General features: G+C 43.9%; 1 long non-coding RNA gene across 1 annotated transcript in view; it reads left to right on the top strand.

The window, feature by feature from the left end:
- Nucleotides 1-638: 638 nt before the first annotated feature.
- Nucleotides 639-27,498, top strand: part of LOC138258635 (uncharacterized) — a 439,666-nt gene continuing 412,806 nt past the window's right edge. Inside the window, exon 1 of the long non-coding RNA XR_011198469.1 lies at nucleotides 639-749. This is a non-coding gene — a long non-coding RNA (uncharacterized lncRNA). The remainder of the gene's footprint in view (nucleotides 750-27,498) is intronic.

Here is a 27,498-nt window from a genome sequence, read left to right as displayed (position 1 = left end):
ATAGAATACACTATCAGAAAGCTATTCTAGATCCTCCCTGTACCAGATGGGCTTGGTTCATGGCCTGACGAGCATTAAGGGTGGGCAGTAGGACGCCACCTAGCTGGTATTTCACTCACCTGGATTGTGTTTGTATGTCAAGGTCAGGAAAAATAAATAGTTTAAAACAATGAAATCTGGTATTTTTTTAGTTTTGAACTATCAACCTAAAACAGCAAACACTTGAAAATATCACTTTAATTGTATATAAAGGGTATCTATATTATTTCAACATAATTATTAAAGCAAACAGAGGGATAATTGCCAGAGAATACTGAGGATTTACATCACTTTATTTTCACCTACCTCTTCTTCGCCTTTCCAAAATAGCAAAAGGTATACAAATGTCCGGTATTTTTATCCGAAAAAGATAGTGACCTTAGGGGGCAGCACGGGGAACATTTTATTTACCACAATAGCTGGAAATTGCCTTCAGCTATTTTTCGGTTTCTACCCTCTTCTCCAAGTCCATAAGAACATCGATCAGAAACATTCGCAAAGCGATGTCTCCGTGATATTACCCAATCCAAAATGGCGCAAAGTGTTCCACTTACTTCATTAACATGCTTCGGTGTGTGTGTGTGTGTAACAATGGAAACGTGGAAAGTTCTGGAAGCGTGGGCGCGACGGCCTTAAGTCGCAGCTCAGCATGGGCTGTGCCCCCTCTAGATGTCCTTGCTCCGGAAACGCAGACCACGAGCACTATGGAGGTAAACTGTGGCTTATGGGCACAGGGGAAGGGGGAAGGAGAGCGGGTCAATAAGAAGAGAGCATTATAAAGAGGGCGGATATAAAATATAAAGCTGTGGTCAGTTACACATGTATTATAGGGCTCCTACGTCATACGTGAAGAGTGAACACAGTCATGAAGAGAAGGTCAAGTAAGGTAGAGGAACGATACATGATAGATAATGGAGAGAATGAATCAATCAGTGCGTGAAAGATCGGGGCAAAGAAGCGTAGTTTAGTCACTGTGGGAGGGAAAGATCCTATGCAAGAGGGTCCGAGTCATTACAGTTAGTGAAGTTCGATATAGGGAGAGGTATATGTAGAAAGGTCAATATCGAAAGGGAGTGAAAACCGAAAGGGCAGAAGTGAATAATTAGATCGGCGCTGTCAATTAAACATGTAGATGAGTTATTGCTAATCTAGAAAGGTGTCATTCTAGGTGGTGTATTAAGTTACGCCTTTGTGATGTGATTCGACACTCGGTATTTTCGGTAGTCAAATTCAGGGATCCGTAAATATTTAGAAAAGCAGAGCAGTCATTTTACTTATAAAGAGTGGTTATGTTGGCAAGAAAAGACCCTGGGAGTCCTAGTAAAGTGAAACACGGTGCTTGTTTTCCTATTGCAGCCAGCAAGCGGCCTAGCTGTTGATTCATTCTTAATGGTGGTGCAAAGTCCTATTAGCCTGTGGTTGGTCGCATTATATAAAGGCACAGATGAGTTAGAAACGATGGAATCGAACCCCCCCCAGAAGAAATCCCCCGTGGATAAGACGTTTTGTCACAAACATTTTCATTCAACAATCATGTTATCAAAGTGGATTTGGAGGATGGGCGTGGAGGGGAAGTTGGCTAATAGTTAAATGGGATACTGAAAAAGAAAGTAAAGATCTATGAACATTAGAAGGGTTAAAGAGAAATGAAGAGGAGAGCATTTGAGCGATAGAAAGACCCAAACGTGGCAGAACGATGTATTTATAGTGGATGGGGGAGTGTAGCTGGCTACTGCTTTCTTCATTATCTATCTAGGAGCCACAAAGAAATATGATCATAGGTATCGAGCCAAGGCTAATTCTTTATAGTTTGTAGCACTGCATAACGATATCAACACTGCTCTTCTCTGTGACGACGTCTACCCTTCTGCACTCTAAAAAGCCATTCAAGAACAGTCTCTATAACACATAAAACTAGTTATATTCAAATTAAGAACAAGAGGACTTTGGCTGTATGCAGCAGTTGTATGAAGGAGCCATTCATGCGTTTAGCACACATGCCTCTACAAGGTGAGCAATACAACAAACACATTGTTACCATGTGCACCTTTACCACGCATGTCGTTACAATGAATTGCCTTAGGGAAGCGCTGGACTTTGGAATGGTATAATTTACTATTCTAACTCCAGTCTGTGCACTAGTAGGGAAGGTGTGTTGGACTGAAAATTCAACATCAGTCCAACAATGTGTTCCTTAAAGCAAGTTGTAATGACTTGCGTGGTAAAGGAACACGTGGTAACAACGTGTTGGTTGTTTTGCCCACGTTGGAAAGGGAATACATGGTTCCGGCTGCCTGGCGAAGGGTGTTTAAATCAATCAGTTATTTCTAAAGTGCCGCTAATCACCTGTAGTTCTCAAGGTGCTGTTTGTGGGCATGCTGCTCAATCGAAGATCAAGGTCTTGAGGTCCTTCCTTAACTGCTTCGGTGATGCGGTGTGCCTGAGTTTGAGAGGTAGCGTGTTCCATGTCCAGGCTGCAAGGTAGGAGAATGATCTTCCTTCTGCTGTGCTTTTCCGGATCTTGTGAACGGCTGCTAGGGTGAGATGGGAAAAGCGGAGATGTCTGTTGGGTATGTAGAAGGCGAGGAGGTGGTTGAGGTATGCCGGTTCTAGGTTGTGTAGTGCCTTATAGGTGTGGATCAGGAGTTTGCATGTGATACGGTTGTTGCCTGGGAGCCGGTGTAGGATTCTGAGGTGGGAGGAGACGTGGATGTGTCAGGGAATGTCCAGGATGCGGCTGGCTGCAGCATTCTAGATTCTTTGTAGTCTTGATTGTAGTTTCTTGGTGATGGCTGCATTGAGTGTGTTGCAGTAGTCCAGTTTGCTAGTGTCTAGTGCATGGGTGACTGTCTTCCTCATGTTGGAGGGGATCCACTTGAAACTCAGTTGAAGGGTGTGGATGCATGATGTTGAGACGGCGTTGACTTGGCGAGTCATGAATAGAAAGGAGTCCAGGATGAAACCCAGATTGTGTGTTTGTGTGTGTGTGTATGTGGGGTCCATGCGAGCGGAGGCGTTTCCCAGTGCGGTGGGCCAGCAGGAATCGTTTCAGGCGGAAGGGGTGGAGCCGACTATGAGGACCTTCGTCTTGTCTGAGCTGAGTTTGAGGCAGCTGGCTTTCTTCCAGGCAACGACTGCTCTCATCCTGTTGTGGAAATTTCTCTTTGCCTTTGCAAGGTCCTCAGACAGAAGGAGGATCAGTTAAGTATCATCTGTGTAGGACACTGTTTATCCCGTGTTGTTTGATTATCTTGGCTAGCGGGCCATGTAGATGCTGGTGTTTTCATATGCAGCAAGCTCTGCCTAGACACAGTGCACCCATCCCGATGCTCAGAGAATCCCTTGCTTACTGCAACTGATTCTCAGCGCAAGGCTTAGCTTTTTGCTGTGCTCTGGTCCTAGCTTTCATCTTCTGTAACCCAACATGAACAGACTTTGGCCATGCACAGTAGGTGCAAATGCTAAATTTGACCAGTGCTCAGCCGCTGTGTCAAAAACACATTGCCTTATGGCCATTTGCAGCTGGCTCAGGTAGCAGGGGCTGGCTTTTCACAAAGATATGCACCCATCCTCCCCCCTCTGCACCCCCCCCCCCAAATCCACACCTCATAGCCTTCAGTGATGCGTAGTGGGCTCTGGGAGGCTTCTGCACTTGAGTTCTGGCCATGTCCTATACCAAGTCCTGGTGTCTTGAACCCATTTTGAAACTCTAGGTTTTAAATTTTTTAAAACATGATTAGTTCTCAAATGGGGTCTACAAAATGACACCCACAAACCCTTATTAGGATTTACTGTGCCCTGTTCGGAACAGCTGGTTCTGGATGCTTTTATTTAAAAAGTAATTATTGGTAAGGCAGGAATATTGCTTTCCAAGCTTTCCCCAAGTCCTTCTTGTAGTCAGGACATGTTCTCCTAGATCATATGTGGCTTTGTACTTCTTTCAAGTGCCAGATCCATGGGTGAGTCTTTAAATTGTGTCCATTGTGTTCCTGGATCCTTCTCCAGGGCAGAGTGAGCAATTGCCATTATCCTTTGGTTGCCATTACCTGATTAGTGAACTAATAACTCCAGTGTTACACAAAATTAAGACAGTATGAGTACTGGCTGTGAATATTGCATACTATTCTATAAGTATTTATATAGCTCTTTCCATCCCCCTTGTGAGATCTGAAATGCTTTCCTTGGTGGTCCTGGTTCATGACTTATATATCACTTCATATACTTGGTGTAGTTGTTAATCACTCTGATTTGCATTGGGTTCCTTTGTGCCTTTTGCAGTGTATTATTAAAATGGTATTATTTATAGTTTCGCTTATATGGGAAAGGTTGATAGGTACCTGAGGTTTGTTGACTTTGTGGATACATACAGTGCATAAGCATGAGTACTGCATAGACTTTGAAAATAGATGTGTATGCAAGTACTTGCACTCATTTTTTACACTGGACCCTTTGATCAGAGGGGTCTAACTATTGGAGGCACTGTTAAATCATCAGGGACTATTTTATGGCGTCTATTTAGGAGTGGGGGAGGAGCAACCTACTTAAAGTACATTTAAAACACTAGAGAATAGCATTTGGATTCTCCCCTAGCTCTACAAATGCGCAACTTTTTGAAGGCACTTTTAAAGGATTGATATTGAGAGTCTACTAGGGTGCAATAGAAGAAAGACACACTGGATGCCTTCTTTTTTTGTATACATATTTCTATAGTTTTTATAGAACACAAGGTCCCGAATTGACGTGTCTGGCAGACCGTCCTCCCCTGCATGGCGATCAGTATCATGGTAAGCAATCTGGCCGCATCCCCAGCGCAGACCGACTGACATCCTCTGCCCCGTGGCTGGCATTGCTATGACAGAGGGCCTGATTCTAACTTTGGAGGACGGTGTTAAACCGTCCCAAAAGTGGCGGATATACCACCTACCGTATTACGAGTTCCATAGGATATAATGGACTCGTAATACGGTAGGTGGTATATCCGCCACTTTTGGGACGGTTTAACACCGTCCTCCAAAGTTAGAATCAGGCCCAGAGTCTCTTCTCCTGGGGAGTCATTGTAGTCCTCCATCAATCTGTGGTATGCTTTTCATTTCCCCCAAACCTTTTCGAATTTCCTGGGGCATCCTAAGCTTTTGTACACCACTCTTTCTGCCTACATGCATTGATTCATCCCCTCCCACCATATGTTTCTTGTGGATGTGTTTCCCCCATCCCCAGAGCGTAGCCAGATCTTGCATGGCTATTACAAAGCCCAACTTACAGAACAGTAGTTGTTTCCTTGGAATGTCCATGTCGTTGTGTATGCCTAGGATAATCATGTGGGGTATTTTGGGAATGCTAGTCTCCATAATTGCTTCTTGTTCATTAACTATCGCCTACCAGTATTATTTACCCTCTGGCAGCCCCAGATAATGTTGAGGAATGTGCCCTCATCACTAGATGTATTCTAAAACCACCAGGAATAATTTATATGCTGTCTAGTTAAGAGCAGCAGAAAGGCAACCCTTTAGATGTGTTGGTAAAAAAGCAAGGGTTATTATATGGAGTCTGATTAGGAGTTACAGAGGAGCAAATCTTTGGAACCACGGATATACTGCTAATTAATATTTTATAAAGATCCCCAGAAATGACTGAGGAGAAACACGAGCAGCCCTTTGGAAATGTTGTTAAATACCCAAGCAGTGCTGAAGGGAGTCCTTACCAGAGTTACAGACAAACAACATATTGGATGCACTGTTAAACCACCAGGAAACATTATATGGAGTCTAATCAAGAGGAGTGGATAAACAACCCACTGGGGGTACTGTTAAACCACTAAGGTTTGTTATGTGGAGTCTGTCAGGCAGCAATGGAAGAAAGACATTTTGGAGACATTCTTAAACCACAGGGAATTAATAAACACAGTTTATTTAGGAGTGACAGACGTGCAACCCAGTGGACACATTGTTAAAAAAACAAGGGTTATATGGAATCTGCTTAGGTGCAACAGAGGTGCAACCCATTGGAAGCATTCTTACTCCACCAAGGAGTGTTGTATGGAGCCTGCATCAGAGTTAAAGACTCATATTAGAAGCACTCTTAAACCACCAAGGAGTATTATATGGAGTATTCTCTGGAACATTAGATGAGACTCACTCAAGCTATTATTTACTTGCACTGTTAAATAACCAAAGGAATAATGTTTTGTGTTCACCCAGGACCGAGCATGGAGGGATTCAGGGAGGCATATGAGAAAGAAAGAAAAACTCAGGTTCTGGACGTAGGCCTTTCCCAGGACCCAAAAGTCAAGACACTCAGGACAATGCCCTTTTACCGGCACTTTGGCTGGACAACCAGGAAGGAGTGGATTAAATGGGCATACAAATATGAAGACGCAAAGGGGGTAAGGAAGGGAAAGCAAAGGAAAGCGAACATATTGGACTACATTGGAAGAATGACTCATGGGGGAGCAAGAGAAAGGAAAAGAAAATGTGATGTATTGGCGGCTAAAGGTAGAAAACAGGAGAAGGAATGATGAGGTAATAGTGGTAAAATGGAGGGAAAAAGAAGCAGAAACAAAGGAAGAATCCAGAAAAAAAGGAGGTGAGGGAAAGGGCATGAAAGAAAGCAGCGAAGCAAAGGAAAAATAAATTGGAGAGACAAAAATGTGGGAAAAGAAGAGAAGAAAGAAAGAGAGCAATAAAAAAAGGTAACCCAGGGACATTTAGAGGAAGAGACGGGAGGCAAAGAAAATCCAAGTGAACGTTTGCCTCAGTGCTTGTGGGGGAGTAAACATGGGCAATAAAGCAATCACAGGAAACAAAAATCAACAAAAAATCATGGTAGCCAGTTCCACACCAAAGTTCCACAAACAGTGGCACACTGTGTTGTAATGCATTCATAAAGGCATGTTAACACATTACATTACTTAAAGGCACTTCCGATAAATTGCATCAGAGTGCTGTGCATAAAATAGTTTTAATGTGACAAAAAAGTTTCACCTGACCCCAGGAAACGTTACTTTACAGGGAATAAGGACATCCTCAAGGTCTGCAGGACAACAAAAAAACGGCAATAGGAGCCTTGCAGGGGTATATAAACCAGAGCCATGTAAATGCCTTTATTCTCCAGAAAGTTACATCCAAAACCATTGATCCCTGAACCTGCTTACAGAAAATAAAGATCAATTGAGTTGTAGTGCAAAGCACGTTCATCTGAGCATCCACTAACAACTAGATGATACAAATAACTGGCATAGATTGAGGGATATTATTAAAGAAGAAGCATCCAGAAACCCCCGTGAAAAGATAAGAATACAAATAGGTAAGCATTCTTAAAGGAAAATGAAAAAAACAGTAGATACATACTTGTCAGTACTAGACACCCCCTTCCTTTCTATATAATAAAATATAGAAATGAATGAAAGAACATCAATTAAAATACTACAAAATCATCAAAACTTTCAGTGAGGTGGTCATCCTTTGTATTCTTAATTTGGTACATTCTGAATTATAAGAACCCATAAATGAGGTTGAGACGGATACATTAAAATTATCAAAAGATGTAAGAACATCATTTATAGATACATGAAATATCAGAGGACAGCAAAACATTCAACTCGCGTGAATTGCTAGCAAAATCGGGATTAGACAAATCCATAGACTCAAACCAACTATCGTTGTTCAACTAAACCAACCTGGAACATTTCCTCCATAAACCGTTCTTCAATAATGCTGAAATCTTACAAACTTTCACAACTTTCCATGCTTTAGAAAATTTGAAAGACTTCTTTTAGGAACATGCCACAGAGTTTAACCTTAACCTAATCACACCCACATTAAACATTCAACTTAGAACCTTTTACATTTTTTTATTGGAGAGTCATTAACATTATGTAGGAAGTTGGCTCTGTATGTGCTATTTCAAAGTAAGGAATAGCATGCACAGAGTCCAAGGGTTCCCCTTAGAGGTAAGATAGTGGCAAAAAGAGATAATACCAATGCTCTATTTTGTGGTAGTGTGGTCGAGCAGTAGGCTTATCCAAGGAGTAGTGTTAAGCATTTGTTGTACATACACATAGACAATAAATGAGGTACACACACTCAGAGACAAATCCAGCCAATAGGTTTTTGTATAGAAAAATATCTTTTCTTAGTTTATTTTAAGAACCACAGGTTCTAATACTACATGTAATATCTCATTCGAAAGGTATTGCAGGTAAGTACTTTAGGAACTTCAAATCATCAAAATTGCATGTATACTTTTCAAGTTATTCACAAATAGCTGTTTTAAAAGTGGACACTTAGTGCAATTTTCACAGTTCCTAGGGGAGGTAAGTATTTGTTAGGTTAACCAGGTAAGTAAGACACTTACAGGGCTTAGTTCTTGGTCCAAGGTAGCCCACCGTTGGGGGTTCAGAGCAACCCCAAAGTCACCACACCAGCAGCTCAGGGCCGGTCAGGTGCAGAGTTCAAAGTGGTGCCCAAAACGCATAGGCTAGAATGGAGAGAAGGGGGTGCCCCGGTTCCGGTCTGCTTGCAGGTAAGTACCCGCGTCTTCGGAGGGCAGACCAGGGGGGTTTTGTAGGGCACCGGGGGGGACACAAGTCCACACAGAAATTTCACCCTCAGCAGCGCGGGGGCGGCCGGGTGCAGTGTAGAAACAGGCGTCGGGTTCGCAATGTTAGTCTATGAGAGATCTCGGGATCTCTTCAGCGCTGTAGGCAGGCAAGGGGGGGATTCCTCGGGGAAACCTCCACTTGGACAAGGGAGAGGGACTCCTGGGGGTCACTTCTCCAGTGAAAGTCCGGTCCTTCAGGTCCTGGGGGCTGCGGGTGCAGGGTCTCTCCCAGGCGTCGGGACTTTAGGTTCAAAGAGTCGCGGTCAGGGGAAGCCTCGGGATTCCCTCTGCAGGCGGCGCTGTGGGGGCTCAGGGGGGACAGGTTTTGGTACTCACAGTATCAGAGTAGTCCTGGGGTCCCTCCTGAGGTGTTGGATCGCCACCAGCCGAGTCGGGGTCGCCGGGTGCAGTGTTGCAAGTCTCACGCTTCTTGCGGGGAGCTTGCAGGGTTCTTTAAAGCTGCTGGAAACAAAGTTGCAGCTTTTCTTGGAGCAGGTCCGCTGTCCTCGGGAGTTTCTTGTCTTTTCGAAGCAGGGGCAGTCCTCAGAGGATGTCGAGGTCGCTGGTCCCTTTGGAAGGCGTCGCTGGAGCAGGATCTTTGGAAGGCAGGAGACAGGCCGATGAGTTTCTGGAGCCAAGGCAGTTGTCGTCTTCTGGTCTTCCGCTGCAGGGGTTTTCAGCTGGGCAGTCCTTCTTCTTGTAGTTGCAGGAATCTAATTTTCTAGGGTTCAGGGTAGCCCTTAAATACTAAATTTAAGGGCGTGTTTAGGTCTGGGGGGTTAGTAGCCAATGGCTACTAGCCCTGAGGGTGGGTACACCCTCTTTGTGCCTCCTCCCAAGGGGAGGGGGTCACAATCCTAACCCTATTGGGGGAATCCTCCATCTGCAAGATGGAGGATTTCTAAAAGTTAGAGTCACTTCAGCTCAGGACACCTTAGGGGCTGTCCTGACTGGCCAGTGACTCCTCCTTGTTTTTCTCATTATTTTCTCCGGCCTTGCCGCCAAAAGTGGGGCCTGGCCGGAGGGGGCGGGCAACTCCACTAGCTGGAGTGTCCTGCTGGGTTGGCACAAAGGAGGTGAGCCTTTGAGGCTCACCGCCAGGTGTGACAATTCCTGCCTGGGGGAGGTGTTAGCATCTCCACCCAGTGCAGGCTTTGTTACTGGCCTCAGAGTGACAAAGGCACTCTCCCCATGGGGCCAGCAACATGTCTCGGTTTGTGGCAGGCTGCTAAAACTAGTCAGCCTACACAGATAGTCGGTTAAGTTTCAGGGGGCACCTCTAAGGTGCCCTCTGGGGTGTATTTTACAATAAAATGTACACTGGCATCAGTGTGCATTTATTGTGCTGAGAAGTTTGATACCAAACTTCCCAGTTTTCAGTGTAGCCATTATGGTGCTGTGGAGTTCGTGTTTGACAAACTCCCAGACCATATACTCTTATGGCTACCCTGCACTTACAACGTCTAAGGTTTTGTTTAGACACTGTAGGGGTACCATGCTCATGCACTGGTACCCTCACCTATGGTATAGTGCACCCTGCCTTAGGGCTGTAAGGCCTGCTAGAGGGGTGTCTTACCTATACTGCATAGGCAGTGAGAGGCTGGCATGGCACCCTGAGGGGAGTGCCATGTCGACTTACTCGTTTTGTCCTCACTAGCACACACAAGCTGGTAAGCAGGGTGTCTGTGCTGAGTGAGAGGTCTCCAGGGTGGCATAAGACATGCTGCAGCCCTTAGAGACCTTCCTTGGCATCAGGGCCCTTGGTACTAGAAGTACCAGTTACAAGGGACTTATCTGGATGCCAGGGTCGGCCAATTGTGGATACAAAAGTACAGGTTAGGGAAAGAACACTGGTGCTGGGGCCTGGTTAGCAGGCCTCAGCACACTTTCAATTGTAAACATAGCATCAGCAAAGGCAAAAAGTCAGGGGGCAACCATGCCAAGGAGGCATTTCCTTACACATTACTATACTTTTCTTTCACATTTTCCCTTGTTTTGCGATGGACATCTTTGATATTGCATTCACAATTATGTTCTGTCAGGCAGATTGGATTCAATCCTTGCCTGAGTTTGCTCCCTTCATTAATAAAAACAGTGACATTTTTGTAGAGCAATGAGGAGTGCAATGCGACCATAACAAATCTGCCAATTTTTTTTACATCAATTCATGCTTGATAGCCAACTAAATTCCATCAACAAGAGGGTATTAAACCTCTCAACGAGAGACATTCATATTGGAGAAATGCACGGCTGTACGTATATTTATTATGACCAATCTTAAATAAAACGAATAATAGCCAAGTCCATAAATGGCCACCAAAACTATTCCCTGGTTTTCTTACTAGTACCAGACTGTCCAATATGGCCTATATGAGCAATAGATATTACTTTTTTTCCTTACAACAGGTGGAACAAAACATATATTGTTCTTGACTGTCATTTTCAATTGATGATTCACCCTTGACCTCTTTAAAAAAAAAATAAAAAAAACTGTAATTGTTTGGACAAATGCATCTTCAAAAAACATTCATTACAAAAATTCTCTTGACAGATTTCTAGGTGATCTAATCATGAGGTGCACTGAGCCAGTCATCTTTAGACAACACATGCCCTTAGGAAAGCACAGCATCCTCAACTCTAGCCACAACAACTTCTTCAGTTGTGTCTAAAGTAGCACTTTTATATGTGCCACAAGGTAATCTAAAAAAAAACACAGCTCTCATGTTTTGTGTACCCAGAATATATGTGATGAGAAATTGTACTCATACAAATTCGCAAATAACCTTATAAATCACATAGAAGCTTTATCAACACCATTCTTTGACAATCAGTGGCTTATTATCAGTTCTTAAAGGGAAAGGTTTGCCCCAAAAATACATCTTAAAATGTTCAACAGACCAGGCACAAGCAAAGCCTTCAAGTTCAAAAGTAGAGTACTTAGTCAGAGTCTAAGGTCTAGATGCAAAGGCAATGGTATGTTCAACGTTACCTTTAATCTTACTTAAAGCAACTAAACATGTCAATGATTAAGTTTTTTTAATTCTTAAAAGCCTCTTTTTGTTCCGGACTTATTAAATGTTGTACCATTTTATGTTTCACATGCACAGCGCTGGCACTGTGTTTGCAGAAATATCTTGTAATTAAAAAATCAATCTTGACATTAGCTTACAGCCTGCCCAGTACTTATCATTTGTTGTCTTGTTTGTCTCTCTGTGATTTCCTTGCTTTGTATTGGTTATCAGTTGTTATTTCCTGTAGGTTTCTGGTTTCTCTTTGTGTGCTTTCATGTGTTTGTTGTTCTGTGTAGTCTTCATCTGCACCTTGTGTTGCAGGAGCTATTTGCAACTAAGGTCTTTTTTAATCTGCATGTTTTTTTTGTATAGCTGTGTTTTTTGCAAATGCTAGTCCACTAAAGCACCCTCTTTCCTTTGTCCTTTGTTTATTCACCCCCTCCTCCCACTATCCATTTTTCACCAGCCTACCCTTTCCTCCTGCCGTCAGTTTCTCACCACCCGCACTCCCCCATGCCCTTCCCCATTGCTTGATCCTTCCCCGATGCTCTGGCAACAAGGAGCAGGAGTGCTTCTTTGTTGAACTCCATTCTGTAACCTCTGCCACCATCTGTCATTTTCTTCCAATGTCCATTGAGATGGTAAACTCCAGGTTACCTTGTTTGCTCTCAACCCTGCCCCAAGTGTAATTCAGTAACCTTTTACTGTGCCATAAAGCTTTGTTTTTATTTACTTTAAGACATGTTGCACAGCTGCCTCCGCTGCATTGCAACATTGTTAAAAAATCATTCACAGTGCAAATAGGTCTTGCGTAGGCGAAACCTGTTGGCGAATGCCTGTTTAAGTAAAACTCTTAACGATCAAAGAATATCAGAAAATCAAATCCTTTGGCAAATATTGAATAGTAGTCACACATACTTCAGAAGGATCTGAGTAAACCTTTGTTAGTGGATTCCTGAGTATCTTGAATAGTCTTTACGAAATCTTTGTTACTAGTATTAGCTTCACCTGAGATAGCGTGCCCAAGATCATCTTCCAACACAAACAAATTTGCATTTATTAAGATGAATTTTCATCCCTTTTTTGTACAATAGACAAAATTCTGTCAAGAAGATAATGCTGATCTACGGTATCAGTGTACACTAAAATGTCATCCTGAAATGCAACAACCTTATCAGTATTCCTAAACAAAGAGATAATGTTGATCTGCTGTATCAATGTACACTAAAATGTCATCCTGAAATGCAACTCTCCTATCCATATTCCCAAACAAACAAAAAATGAGTTTCTGAAATACTGATGCAGCCGAAACAAGACCAAAAGGCATGCTCATGTACCTGAAAGGTCCATAAGGTGTAACATAAGTAGTGCTATGACGATAATCAGCAGTCCACTCAATTTGGTGATACGCTGGTTTGAGATCAATAGTGGTAAAATACTTTGCCCCATCCGGCTTTCTTTTTGAATGTGTGGTAGCAGCTGACAATCCACAAAAATTTGTTTACCCATTGATTGAAGATGCACATACATTCTAAAATCCCTTTAAAAAAAAACAAAAAAAAAAACAATGAGAGTAACTCACTCGGAATCATTCACAGGCTCAATTATTCCTACCTCACATGTCACTAAAGTGTTTTTGATAATTCACTTCTAACTGAAATTGAAACTTGTCTCAATTTGCATTTAATGGGTGAAGAAGCATCATGCTTCAATTGAAGGTGATGTGTAAAACCAACATCTTTACCAAACTCTTTACAAAATAAACTCTTATGTTTCTCTAATAACTTCTCTAACTGATCCAGTATGTGTGTAATTCCTTGTATAACTTGTACATCATCAGCAATGTGAACAGGATTTTTTGTATTATGAGTTATTCCAAATCTTACTGGTTGTCTCTAACCCAAAACTTGCAAACCATCAACAGCCACATACACTTTACCTAAAATAGATTTGTGTTATAATTTACTTTTGACAAGATAACCTATTTTATTAATTTCTTTGCCACCAAAAACTCTTACATCATTGGGTTCCAATTTTCTGTCAGTAGTTTCCTTATGAACTGAAGAAACAATTGGTGAACCAATAATGGTTTGTTAATCTGCATCCACCATATCATTATTTTCACTCTGTAATTTTTCAGGCACACAGAAGACCAAGTTCTCTTGGGAGCATTCATCACAGACAGCAAGTTTTTGGATTGATGACACTTTTCTATTAAAGAAAGATAAACACACATTCCCAAAATGGCCTCCCTTCCCCACATTTTAAACATTCTTTCACATGTTCAGGATAGGACTTAAATTGTGCAGAATGGGCTCCAGATCCACAAAAATTGCAACAAAAGTTTGAAGAACCTGAATCAAATGCTTGTTTAGATTTACTAAACATTCTGTTACTTTCTTTAACCGATTCTTTGGTTGCTAAAGCTGCAATATCACCAGGCACATTCTCAACCTTAATGATTCTTGAAAGAGTGAATTGAACCTTCTACATTTTTGGCTGTGTCTATAGTTTCTTGTAATGTTAGATTTCATTTAGCCTGAATCTTATTAGAACATTGTGTTATTAATTGATCCCCAATGTATGTATCCAATTCTTTCTACACCAAATGCACAATCAGTTGCAAGAATTATTAAAGTTGAGACATAAAAATTAACAGATTCATTCAAATGCTGATGTTTTGTATAAAATTACATTGCTCCAAAATTATATGTGGTTCTTCAGTAAATCTCTTTTTCAGTCTGTCTAGTGGTTCTGAAAAACAATCATTGTCTCCAGCTTCCACTCCTTGAGGAGCTAACAGGGGTGGCAGATGTTCAAAAATGCCTTCAGCGTCAATCCTAGTTAAATTTAATAATAATGCCTTTTTTTCTGTCAGCATCAAAATAATTACCATTAATGGTTAACATATAGTTTAAGTGTTTCAGCCATTTCTCCCATTTCATGGGTTGATTCCGACAATTAAAAATGTAGGTGGAGGAGTGCCATAAAAGGCATTCAGAGTTGAAAATTGTTCAAGCAGCACAGACACTGCTTGAGATACACACAGAATAAAGTACATGTGTAGTGAAATGGAGAAATTCATCTTTTACCAAATAAAGATAAATCACAAATTTGTTTAAACGTAGAAATTGTCTATTAAGAAAACAGTAAGAGGAAACTATGTAGTACTCAAGTTTAAAGTCGATGAAGTGATTTATGCCTTGAAGTAAAACCACCTGACACTTGTGTAATCTCAGCCACTTGTTCATTGGCAACAGTACATCAGAAGCCATGAAAATAAACGTGGTGAGTAACAAAAAATAAATAAAAAAATCATTACAAGATGGCGCTTGCGTGGGACTCACACTTCAACGATGCATCCTGCCTCAAGAACAAATCCATGGTTGGACAGACACTGCATTCCAACTTGCAGCCTGAATTCAAGACGCTGCTTGTGTGTGACGTGCACATACACGGCTGAACAGGCCTTACGCTCCAAGTTGGGACCTGTGTGTTTTACACCACAATAATGGCATATGCATTTTGGTCTCCGTAATAGTGATGAAAACACATCGCCACATCCAACGGTAACATTACTTAGAAATGGGTGAGTGTTTTTTTTTTTCCTCCAACAGTGACTACAGTTCAGTTTACGATAGCTGTGCACTCCGAACAGCATTCCCAGAAGTGGATGATCACCGGTCTTATAACACCACTCATCGACAAAATGTGATAAGTAAAGAGCAATTGAGTAGTAGTGCAAAATGCGTTTATGGGAGCATTCTTCCCACAGCAAGATTAAACAAATTGTTAGAGGGAAATCTGTTAATAAAATAAGACAGATCAATTTGACACAATAATATAGGTTTAATCGATTTTCAGCTGGGAACAACAGGCAGTCTCAACATAGAGGCCATGACTGAAGTTCAAAGTTCTGGTTCAAACACCAGTAGCATTTATACTGTAAAAAACCACAAAAAACTGTGGTCAAGAGTTCACCATTGACGTAAGCCACTACAGATAAGATAATGGGGTGCCTCTGGAAAGAAGCACTTGCACTTGTTGGCCTCATGGGTGGGTAAGATTCACTGACGTCATTCACCATATCTATCTTTCTGCACAACAAGAGATTATATGTTGCTTGCTGCTCATGGTAGCCCTGCCTTGCAAATACCTATCTGACCCTTACACAGTTCCCCTTACCACGACATGAATGACTTGTGGTTTTTAGGACCCCTGTGTTAAGGAAGGATACACCCTTTTGTTCCACCCTGTTCATGCTAAGTGAAAATTTTGAAAGCAACAGTTCGTGCAGCTTTAAAGAAAAACTCTCATTCTAATGTGGCTTGGGCCTCTTGTGTGTTTCAGCACAGCTAACTTAACAATGCAGCATGTGTATAGGTTTCTTAAGTAATAAGTGTTTGTCCTAAATATGACCTGCCTTTTCTATTGAACCCACAGTCTCTCTTTTTAGGGTCGAGCCTGCGTTGCTTGCGCATGCGTTTCTCTAAGCGAGACGCTTTAGTTACTAAAAAGGGCTCGGAGCACCGTCCACGGCACGTCATTGGTTCATGGGCTTGCCTGTTAGAATCTGCTTGATTTCATTAGTGGAAGGCATGCATACGTCATGCCTATTTCGGTGGATAGCCCTCCTCGAGCGCATTGACCAAGTACAGAAAACATGCGAGGCTCGCTGTTTTCCGTCCGGCCCGTGGACTCCTTTTTCTCTCTTTTCCCAGCGCCATCTCGCTTGGCAGAAGTTGAGCGCTTTCCATAATATCAACCCTGAGACACAGTTAATTGCACTTTTCCGGTTAGTACATAAATGCACTTTTGCCGATAGGTTTAATTACCAGTGAAAAGTCGGGTTAGGAGTTTACAACGCTGTCAGCTGTAACACGAGCAAATGCGAGACCCGTTGCATTGCAAATGCTTGTTTAAACATGTAATGTATTAAGCCTTTCACTACTTACATTGGTTTACAACTATCTCTAGCCTAAAATGTTTGTATTGGGATTTGGGAACTTATGTTTGTTTGTATGTGATGTATTCCTATTCTTCCTACATCATTCCCCCCTCTAGTTGATTATTCAACTACTTTTCCTACCTCCCATCTACTAATGAAACTAGGGGAATTACCACATACCCACTACTCTGTCCCTCCCAATTTAGCTGTCATCCTTTTGCAACATGCTATTATTACCTGAGAAATAAGACACATCAAAAGCAACAACACAATCAAAGGCAACAAGGCCTTGAACAACCCTGACATCCAGGACGGCACTAATTTAAACCAGCCCTCGAACCACCCATCAGGGGCACCCCCCTCATCGATCATTTTCTTTTGTAGATCATGCAATGTCTGAATGGCCTGAGTTAATGTCCCATTGTCCGCATCATTGGCCGGCACATAAGTACAACAGGCCGATCCAATCTTCTTACACACCCCTCCTTCCATGGCCGTCATTAAATCAAGTACATATCTGTGTTGCATTACCACCAGCCTAAGGGCTCGGAGTTCTTCCTTGATAGCATTGAACCCATCTTCAGTTGCATTTATGGTCTTCATCAATTCAAAGCGCGTGATCTGCAGCCAGCGTGTAGTTGCCTTCGCCTGAATGAATGGTAGGATGCTACCAAAAAAGATTTGGGCATCATTAAATAGTCTATGTTCCTGTGGAACGTCTTTCCACACTTCAGTACCAAGAAGCTCAGCAGCTTGTTTTGTCCGGTAATGGTGAGGCAAGGTTGTTGGACGGCTCATGGGATGGCAATGTAACTGAGAGATGTCCACACCTGGTATTACCAGGGAGGTGGTGTGCAAAGTCACTAGGGAGCAGAGGCCATTCAAGTTCGGGGGTAGTTGCATGTGGAGCCGGGCCCCACACATCCAGTAGTGATCCATCAGGCTGGAGGTGCCGCCCTGCATATCAGCGTTGTAGGTGGTGATGTTGCAGTTGAGGTTACTCCCCACCTTCACTGTCCCTTTCCCTCTGAAACAAAGAGAAACTGTGTTAACTTCATTGCTATTCTAGGGTGTATGGTGGTCCCTGTCCATGTATATCTCTGTATGTTCGCATCCCATATTTCCTGACACTGGCCTATTATCTTAATAAAGCTTAGTGGACCTTGTGTCTTGGTACCATTCCATAATGATATTGCTCTACATGAGAACTTGGCCTCGGTATGCCATTTATCATGGGCAAATACTGATCCTGTGATACTAAGAACTGGCCTGCCTGCGCAATCAGAGGGCAGGGGTTTAGCTAAATAGTTACTACATTCAGATGATGGGTAAGACCTTCCAAAAATACCTCAACGTAATACCCATTTTTCCCAATCTGGGTGAAACATTGTTTGTCCTGCTTCCTTCATTTTTGATATCTCTTCCATTATCTCTTATTTTTCTGTCAGGACTTGTAGGACTTCTGGGGTGGTGTCAAATCTAGTTGTGTTAACTCGTGCAGTAGCAGGACTAACGTGAGTTGGCTGTAGCTGTACTCTCATTCTGGATAAAAATAGGTGCAGGAGACAATGTGTAATGTTTGGGGATACCTCTTTAGGGAGATGCAATGTATCTACTCCAGCAGCATGGGTGATGAGAGAGCCTACATAACAACTGGTGTTGGATGTGGGTGTGCCTATATTGTGCATGTGCTGATACCACACATTGTCAAACAAAGCAATATGGAGAAGGTGATGGTCAGTATCATTATCAACAGTTCTACGCATGCGTGTAATAATTGATATAGGATCAAAATAATTAAAACATCCAAGGGCTAAAAGCAGCAATATCAGTGCAACGAGGAGAAAAAACAAACATAAAAAAACATAACTTAAAAGAAGAATTGTCTAAGATTGAAAATGTAGAGGGAGGCTTTACTCCGGTGGCTTCTCCTGTTCTTCCCCCCTCTTTTTTCCTGCTCAGTGTCCAAAGGAATGGATGGCATGGTTGGGGCCAGGCGGATATCCTGGAGGTGGTACCATGGTTTGTGGCCTTGGACTTTCACTGCTGTAGTCGTGCTTTATGTCACTGGGAGGAAGGGTCCATTGTATTTGCAGTCATTCCACTTTCTGACAAAATTGCGAATACATACTAAAGTTCCCAAAGGTAATGGTGTTTGTTGATCCTTTACAGGAGATGCGTTGGCACACTTCTTGGCTGCACGTGTAACCTGTTTAGAGAAGAACTTTACAACTTTGGTTAGCTCAGACATGTATTCATTCATTTCAGTTTGTACAACTTCAGGTGCACTCTGTCTCCAATTTATGTCTAGTTGATGGCACAAATGTGCTCATTGTTCTACCTGTCACTATTTGATGGGGGAGTTAAACGATGATCTGATCCTGGGGTATTTCTCAAAGCAAAGAGGGCTAGTGGGAGACAGTAGAGCCATTTTTTTTCCATGTCTCACATAGTTTACTTATTCTGTTCTTGAGGCCATTAAGGCACTCCACAATTCCATTGCTTTGCAGATGATAAGCTGAGGACAATTTGTGTGTTATTCCTAACAAGGTGGTGAGGTGAGAAAATATATTATTGACAAAATGGGTGCTATTGTTGGATCTGATCCCCTCAGGGACACCCCACCGCGGTATTACCTCACGGATCAAAAAATTAGCAGCAGATTTGGCATCACAGTGAACACAAGGCCCTGCTTCAATCCACCTTGAGAATGGGCAGACTACAACTATAAGATAGCGATAATGATTGCATCTCTCAATCATATCAATGTAGTCAATGTGCAGTTCCTTAAAAGGACCTTGTGGGTGAGATATTTTAGAAGCTATTACCTTAAAGGTGGGATTTGGTGAATACTGCTGGCACTCTGTGCAGATGTGTATGTACATTGTAATCATCTCATGCAAGTTAGGGACAAACCAATCCTGACGTATTTGGAGGGACATATTGACTCTAGCAGTGCGTGAAGGAATATGTAGCTGGTTTAGAGCTACCTGTAGCAATGCTTGGGGCATGACAGGCTTCCCTGTTTATATTTGTCTGTATATTAAATCTGTTCCTGTCTGTGTGCATCCTCTGGCTTCCCACAACTGTTTCTCATGCTTTGGTGCATTTTCTTGTATCTCTCTTAAATGCAGGTGAGCGGTCTCTGTGTGATGTCTGGATGCATTCAAAGGGTCTGAAGATGTCAGTGTTTCACTAGCTAACAAAACTGTGGTATGTGTATCACTAAGAGGGCGTGTTGCTGCATCTTTGGCTGCCCAATCAGCCAGGGCATTTCCACGGGACACAAAATCCTGAGCATTAGTGTGGGCTGCGCATTTCACTACTGCAACTGCATGTGGCAGTGTTAAAGCTTGTATCAAGTCCTCTAAAAGGGGGCGGTGCATGACAGGGCTTCCATCAGACTTGAGAAATCCCCGTCTATTCCACTGCATAACGCTGGAATGCACTGTTGTAGTGACATAGGCTGAATCAGAGTATACTGTTATTGTTTCTCCTTCCCCTTTTTTGAGGGCTGCCACTAAAGCTACTAATTCAGCAGCCTGGGCTGAATATTGAGATGGCAGAGTTATCTGTTCAGTTATCTGCAGTGTGTCTGAAGAGCTGTGCTGCATCGCTCTGACCACCTCAGCACCTGTATGTCTTACCCCTGTGTTCGGATCTATTGTGGAAGATCCATCCACAAAATATACAACACTACCTGGAATGGGGTCTTCTGTTGCTTGGCTACACTTATCTGGAGTATATATGGCACAATCATGGGCATCATCATCAGTGTCTGAAATGGGGTGTGCAAAGAAGGTAGCAGGATTGACTGTGTGGCATTTAACCACCTTCAAGGATGGTAATTATAATATTATCTTGTAGCCTGATACTCTCTGTGTTGTTAGTGTTGTTTTAGCTTTCTGAATTATTGCAAACGCAGCATGTTCAGCATACAGTGTCAAGGGTGCACCCATGACCATGGGAACACTTTTCTCTAATGCAAAGGCTGCTGTGGCTAGTGCTTGTTCACAAGGGTAATGACTTTTCATGACAGAATCAAGTAGGCCACTAAAATATGCAATTGGTTTGTGACCTAAATGATACTTTTGGGTGAGGACAGCCGTAATCACCTGGCCATTACAGTGGCAAAAAAGGAAAAACTCTCTGTTATAGTCTGGTGTTCCTAACACTGGTGCATTTGTTATCTCAGTTTTTATCTTACTAAAGGTTTGTTTCATCTCTGTAGTACATGTTATCCTGTCTTTCTGTGTTTTCGCCTGTTTGATAGATGCAAGCAGTGGGGATATTAAAGTACTGTAGTCAAAAACCCAATGTCTGACATAATTACGTAAGCCTGGGAACTTCTGCATTCCTTTCACAGTCTCAGGTTCTGTCATCTGCTGAATGGATTCTGCTCTCCCGGGCATAACTCGGCCGCCTGATGCTGACAGTAGTTGCCCCAAGTATTGAACTTCTTCCTGACAGTACTGTAATTTGTCCCTGTCTACCTTGTAACCTCTTTGAGCAAGGGTGCACAACAGGGACACAGTGGCCTTTCTACACTGCTCTTCTGTTGGACTACAGATCAGTAGGTCATCAACATACTGCAACACTGTGCTGTCACATTGAAAATTGGTGAGGTCATTCTTGACCGTCCTGTTAAAGACACTAGGGAACTCACAGTACCTGTCACTCACAGTACCCTTGAGGTAATCTGGAATACAGGTACTGTGAACCACGATAGGAAAATGCAGTCAAATAATGACTGTCTTGGTGTAGGGGAATGCTGAAAAATGCATTCTTCAAGTATATGACTGTAAAGTATCTAGCATCTTGGGGTATGTTGGTTAGGATGATGGAAGGGTCAGGTACTACAGGGAATTCTGGTATCACTATGTAATTATGGGGGTGCAGGTCTTGAATCATGCGCCACAGATTTCCCTTGGCCTTCTTTATTGGGTAAATTGGGGTGTTGCAGGAGGATACACCTGGGTATATGACTCCCTGCTCCACCAAAGCCTGTATAACAGGTGCAATGCCCTCCTCTGCTTCTTTGGATAGAGGATATTGTCTCACTCTTGGCAGTAATGCTCCTTCCTTCAAAGTTATTCTGAATGGTACTGCTGTGCGGACGAGGCCTACATCATAAGGGCCTTTTGTTCATAAGTTAGGGGGTACCTGTGCAAGGTCATTATCTTTGATAGGACTGGAGACATTTATTGGTATCAGAGGCCTTGTCTCCAGTGTGGTGCTTAAAGGTACACTGTTTTGAAAAACAATCTCTGTCCTTCTAGAGTCATCAGCAAACAATTGGTCATCTGATATGTCGCCCACCTGCATGTTGGGATCATAAAAGATGGCACATGCCCACATCGCACCAGTGTGGTCACTTGCCATCAGTTGTCCTATAGGTGGGGGACACTTCTAGAGCCTCTATTTCCAGAATGAGGTTTTTGTCTAATGTTTCAAAATAGGGGCCCTGTCGTCTAAAGAGAAAGGTTTTGCGTAATTCAACTAGTTTCCCTGTCAGTTCTGGTGTTTCTGCTATGATGGTGTACACTGCTCTAGTAAAGGCTAAAATGTCTACAGGTCTGGCTCTAACTTAGTTATCATCTAGGGGGTGTGTAACCATTGTCATGATGCGTGTACTAGATACTCCAGGTGTTGAACAGATCATAGTCCCATCCTCTTCAAAGTGAATAGTCATATTTAATTTTGCCATGAGCTCACGTCCTAGCAGAATAGCTGGTGCATTTGGGGAGAATAAGAAACATCCATCAACATACCTCCCCTTATTTCCATCTCCACCGGTTTAGTGAATGGACTCCTCATTACAGCCCCGGAGAACCCCTGTGTGTCCATTGATAAATTTGACAATTGCAGTCCCTTCTCACGGATACAGGACCTAGTGACCCCAGTGTTGATGAGAAAGGTGTACTCCTTGTCATTTATGGCTACCATCACAGTGTGTTCCTCATCTGGCCTGTGAGTTACCGATAAGACTGGACACATGAGACGTCTCCTTGGGCACCTTCATTGGGCATATCCTCCCATGTAGTTTTGCTGGAATGGGTTCCATCCCCTGACAGTTACCCCTCCTTGTAAGTTCTGGTGCTGCAAGGTGGGCTGCACTGTCTGCTGTGGCCCATACTGTATTTGGGGCACTGATTGTTGTAACTGCTGAGGCTGTATCTGTGGTTGAGGCTGCAGTTGTATTTGGGGCTGTGGGAGATATATCACTTGGGGACTCGTGGCAGGTTGTGCTACAATGCCACCAGGCGGTACCATTTGTTGGCCATAATGTGCCCTTGTCTGGTTGCTAAGTTCATCTTCCTTTTTAAACCGACAGTTTCTAATGAAATGTCCTGTCATTTTGCAAGTGGCATGTCTGTCCACTTTGGAATGTGTTTACTCTATTTCCCCCAAACCTTCCTCGCCCTCCTCTTCCATTATTCCTGTTATTGCTTCTCTGGGCATACTGGTAGGGTTGCATTGGGGTGCCTGAAGGAGACATTCCCAGGGACACTGCAGCTAACTGGGTGGTGGCAGTGGCAATTCCTTCCTCTGTCTTCTTGGCTAGTTTCTGCTGGACCAATTTAGCTGCTGCTTTCTCTGTTTTATCTTTCTCGCTCATTTCCTTTTCTTGTCTCTTCTTACAAAAATGTATTATGTGTGCTTGTATCTCTGTCCATGGTTTGGCCTCCATGGCCACTATATTATCTAATTTATCCTGCACTTCAACTGGCAGACCCTTTTTCACTGTATTGAAAAATATTATTGCATTCTGTACAGTTACATCCCAACTCTCCCCCACTTCCTGTGTCCATTTTCCCTTCATTCTGCTAAGGAATTGGACTGGGTCCTCATTTGGCTGCATTGTTTGTGCCATAAGGGACCCAATGTCTGGCCTGTCTGGATACATTTTCCTCAGTTGTTTCCAAACAATTCCCCTTACTCTATTAAAGGGTGCCCCATCACATTTTGGGTTAGTCAATGTCACATCCTTTACTCCTGCCTTTGTGAACAGTGTGTCTGTCTCATCTCCTATAAGTAAACTCTTAATGTCCCCTATTGCAAGAGTAATCCCTGCAGTAAGTTTTTCCAGAGCTGCTATCCATTTCCCAGCACCCTCAGCAAGTTGTGGCAACTGTTTTTTAAGATTTTCTTTGTCCACCTGGGGCCATCGTATATATTGAGGCGCCCCTGGGCCCTTGAATATCAAGGGCAGTTGTGACAGGACTGTAGTCTTATTGCCAGTAGGGTGACGCGAGTCATACTTACAAGCATATCTCTGCCACACCCTTAAACTTTTCTGCATATAGGGATAATCCCAGTAAGGATCCCCTGCACCTTGAAAAAATGCACATTTCTGCATTAGCCATGTCTCGGGGTTCAAAGGAACCCTCTCGCGGCCATGGTGTCATCTGTGATGCCAATCCTTCTGTCCAACCTGCTAGGTTGTCCAACCTGCTAGGTGGGCGTCAAATTATTGTCAGGACATACAGGGAAGGCACATGCCATGTCTTTCCTCAGTGTAATGTTTCCTGCCATATCAAATGTTCCCTTTCTCTCATATGGGCGTGCATGCGCCCCATCAAATACTAATCTCTGTAATTCTCTTGGCTTCTTTTGTAAAGTCTGTCCTGTCTTACTGTTTTCTTCTCCCTTACAGGCATATTGTGACTGTTCCTTGTTATGGTCCTCAAGAAGGGACATTCTTTTAACATGTTCAGTGATGTCATCTAATGCCCCCTCTGATCCTTTGTAGGATTTTTCTAAACACATATCTTCTGATGGATACACCTACCTGTAGATTCCTCACCTAAAGAATTCTCACCCTCGCGCCAGCTTCGACGGAAATTTTCTTCTAGCTCTGCACGTCGACGATGACGTCACAATTGCCCGACTCCACGCAACGCCGTATGACGTCATCCAGCCAATAAGAAGCCCTCGTCGATGTGCAGACGTCAGTTTCCCTTTTTTCCGTGCCTTCGAGTAACGTTTTTTCTTCGAGGCTAAAAGGGAGCTACAGTTGAACCTCGGTGTTACTATGTCGCAGCCAAGAAAATCTGGCTTTAAGCCTTGTAACCAGTGTGGGGGTCGGTTGTCAGTCACTGACCCCCATGAAAATTTTTGTTTATGGTGCCTTAGTTCCGACCATGAGGTCGAGTCATGCGGTTCGTGCCACCGCATGAACCCTAAGGCACTTAAGGAGAGAGAGGCGAAATTATTCCTAGCCCGTTCCAAGAAAGGAAAGACGTCATCGTAGAGAGTCTTCTTCGAAATCTTTGAAGACTCATCGTCGCCATGGGGACTCTCGGCGTCGTCACGACTCTCGGCGCTGATCGAGCAGGGGCCGATCCAGGTCCATATCCAGATCTCCGTCAGCTCGGTGCCTTCTGACGTGTGAGATTAGCCCGACCATCACTCCTCCACCTCCTACGACTCCGGCTTCTCCGACTTCACCTTTTTCGGTGTTTTGAAGTCGAGCCTCATCAGGAACCAGTGGCTTCTCCGGAGCGGGAGATGCCTGGTCCATCATCGGCCTCTATGCCGGGTACGGATCCTGCTGCATTTTTAAATACAGTGTTCAATATCTTTTCCACCATGGCACCTGGTGGAGGGCATGCAGGTCCGTCAGGCCCTTTGGCTTTTAACTTGGGTGCTCCGGCTCCTTACAAGCCGACACCCTTTATGCCATTTCTGCCTTCTGGAGCCGCTTCAGCGCCGATGCCCTTGGCGTCGCCCAGGAGGCCTATGACGCCTACAATGTCTGCTACCCCGGCGGATTCTCCATGGATCCAGTCTACAGTTAAGTTGCCTGTGGCGCCGGAGGGTCCGGCGTCGGATGGATTCGAAGAGCAGCGCCGGCGAAGATCTTAGCCGTCGCCTTATCGACACCGGGACTCGAATCCAGGCTCCGATCCAGGAGATTAGCATTACGCCTCCTGGAGGAAGAGGAATACAGCAGACAGCATCTGGAGGAAGGCGAGATCTTGGAGCCTTCAGGTGATTTCCAAGGCTTGGACACAGCAAGTGGCATTGACACTTCCCCTGAATGGGATTTGGCTTCCCCAGGTGAGTATACTGAAGAGGCTGCATCTTTTCATGCAGTAATAAGGAAGGCTGCAGACTTTTTGGATCTTCATCTTCCAGCTGCACAGATGAAAAGAAACCTTGTGACTGAAGTGCTGCATCCGGCTTCGGTAGTGGCGGAGCCTCTCTTGGCCTTCAATGAGGCTCTCTTGGACCCCATCAAAGATATTTGGAGGAAGCCAGTGACTTCTACAGCTGTCAATAGGGCGTTTGGTGGTTCAGGCATCATGCTCCTCCCAGTCAGCTCCTGGTTCGTTCCCCGGGACCCCAGCGGACAGGGAGTCTAAGAAAATGGACCAGGCAGCAGAGAAGGCCTTTTCGACGTGCAGCATGACCTTGAAGTCGACCAATGCAACTTGCATTTTGGGGCATTACATACATGCCCTTATGGAGGAGGCAAAGGGTCATCCTGAATTGCCACAAGAGGTGTTGCATCTGTTAATGGACGCTCAGGCGGCGGCAACCCAGGTGATTCAGTCTGGGTTGGACACCTCAGACTCCGTGGCAAGAGCTTTGGGCACATCCATAGTGTTGAGGCGTCAGGCTTGGCTGCGTTCATCAGGTTTCTCCTTGAATGTGCAAGCTACTCTCCTGGACCTGCCTTTTGAAGGGGAAAAACTCTTTGGAACAAAAGCAGATTCTACCTTTGAGCGTTTTAAAGAGAGCAGAGCCACAGCGAGGTCGTTGGGACTTCAGACAGCCACTTCCTCTACCTTTAGATTCTGTAGGAAGTTTAGAGGTTTTGGATGTGGCTCCTCCTTTTGTGGCAGGTTCCAGGCGCCACAGCAATCTGCTGGATCCCTGCCTTACAGATCCTTCAGGGGCAGGGGTAGTGTACGTACGAGAGGAGCCACCCAGCAGGGAAAGCAGCCTTAGCCCTCCACCACTCCCTGTTCACGAGTCTCCGGTAGGGGGGAGACTTGCCCAATTTCTTCCCATGTGGGAGTTTATAACATCAGACTCCTGGGTCATCGACATCGAGAAGAAAGGGTATGCTCTTCCATTTCGGTAGTTCCCTCCTCCCTTCCCACCCCTCCCATCCTTCTGTTCGGAAGACCATCTTCTGCTACTGCAACAGGAAGTGTTATGCCTATTGTCAAAAGGCGCAGTGGAGTTGGTTCCGGAGCAGGAGAGGGGTCAGGGCTGTTATTCAAGATACTTCCTGATCCTCAAAAAAGATGGTCGGTTGAGACCAATCCTGGACCTGAGGATTTTGAATTGGTTCCTCAAGTAGGAAAAGTTCAAAATGCTGACCCTATCACAGGTTCTTTTGGCGTTGAACGAAGGATATTGGATGGTGTCTGTCGATTTGCAGGATGCGTACTTCCATATTCCGATCCTCAAATCACACAGGCAGTATCTCCGGTTTGTGGTGGGGTCGCAGCATTATCAGTTTGCGGTCCTCCCGTTTGGTCTTACTTTAGTACCTCGAGACTTCACAAAGGTAATGGCGGTGGTTGCGGCAGAGCTCAGAAGAAGAGGGATAGCGGTGTTTCCCTATCTGGACGATTGGTTGATCAAAGCCAAGACTCCAGGGCTCGTGCAGCGTCAACTGCAGTCGACAACTCAGTTGTTGTTCGACCTGGGTTTTTCGATCAATGTGCCCAAATCTCACCTGGAGCCCTCGCAATGCCTCCTGTTCATAGGGGCAGTACTGGACACAACATTGAATCGGGCCTTTCCTCCGCCCCAGCGGGTTCAAGACATTCAGGCGTTGATTGCAATGTTTCGAAATGGAGCGGTAGTTCCAGTCCTCATGGTCCTACGTCTGCTCGGTCTTTTTGCTTCTTGCATATTGCTGGTCACTCATGCACGCTGGCA

Source organism: Pleurodeles waltl, chromosome 9 (assembly GCF_031143425.1).
Source record: "Pleurodeles waltl isolate 20211129_DDA chromosome 9, aPleWal1.hap1.20221129, whole genome shotgun sequence".
Classification (NCBI taxonomy): domain Eukaryota; kingdom Metazoa; phylum Chordata; class Amphibia; order Caudata; family Salamandridae; genus Pleurodeles; species Pleurodeles waltl.
Note: the sequence above shows the minus strand (reverse complement) of the source record. Positions and strands in the feature narration are given on the sequence as shown.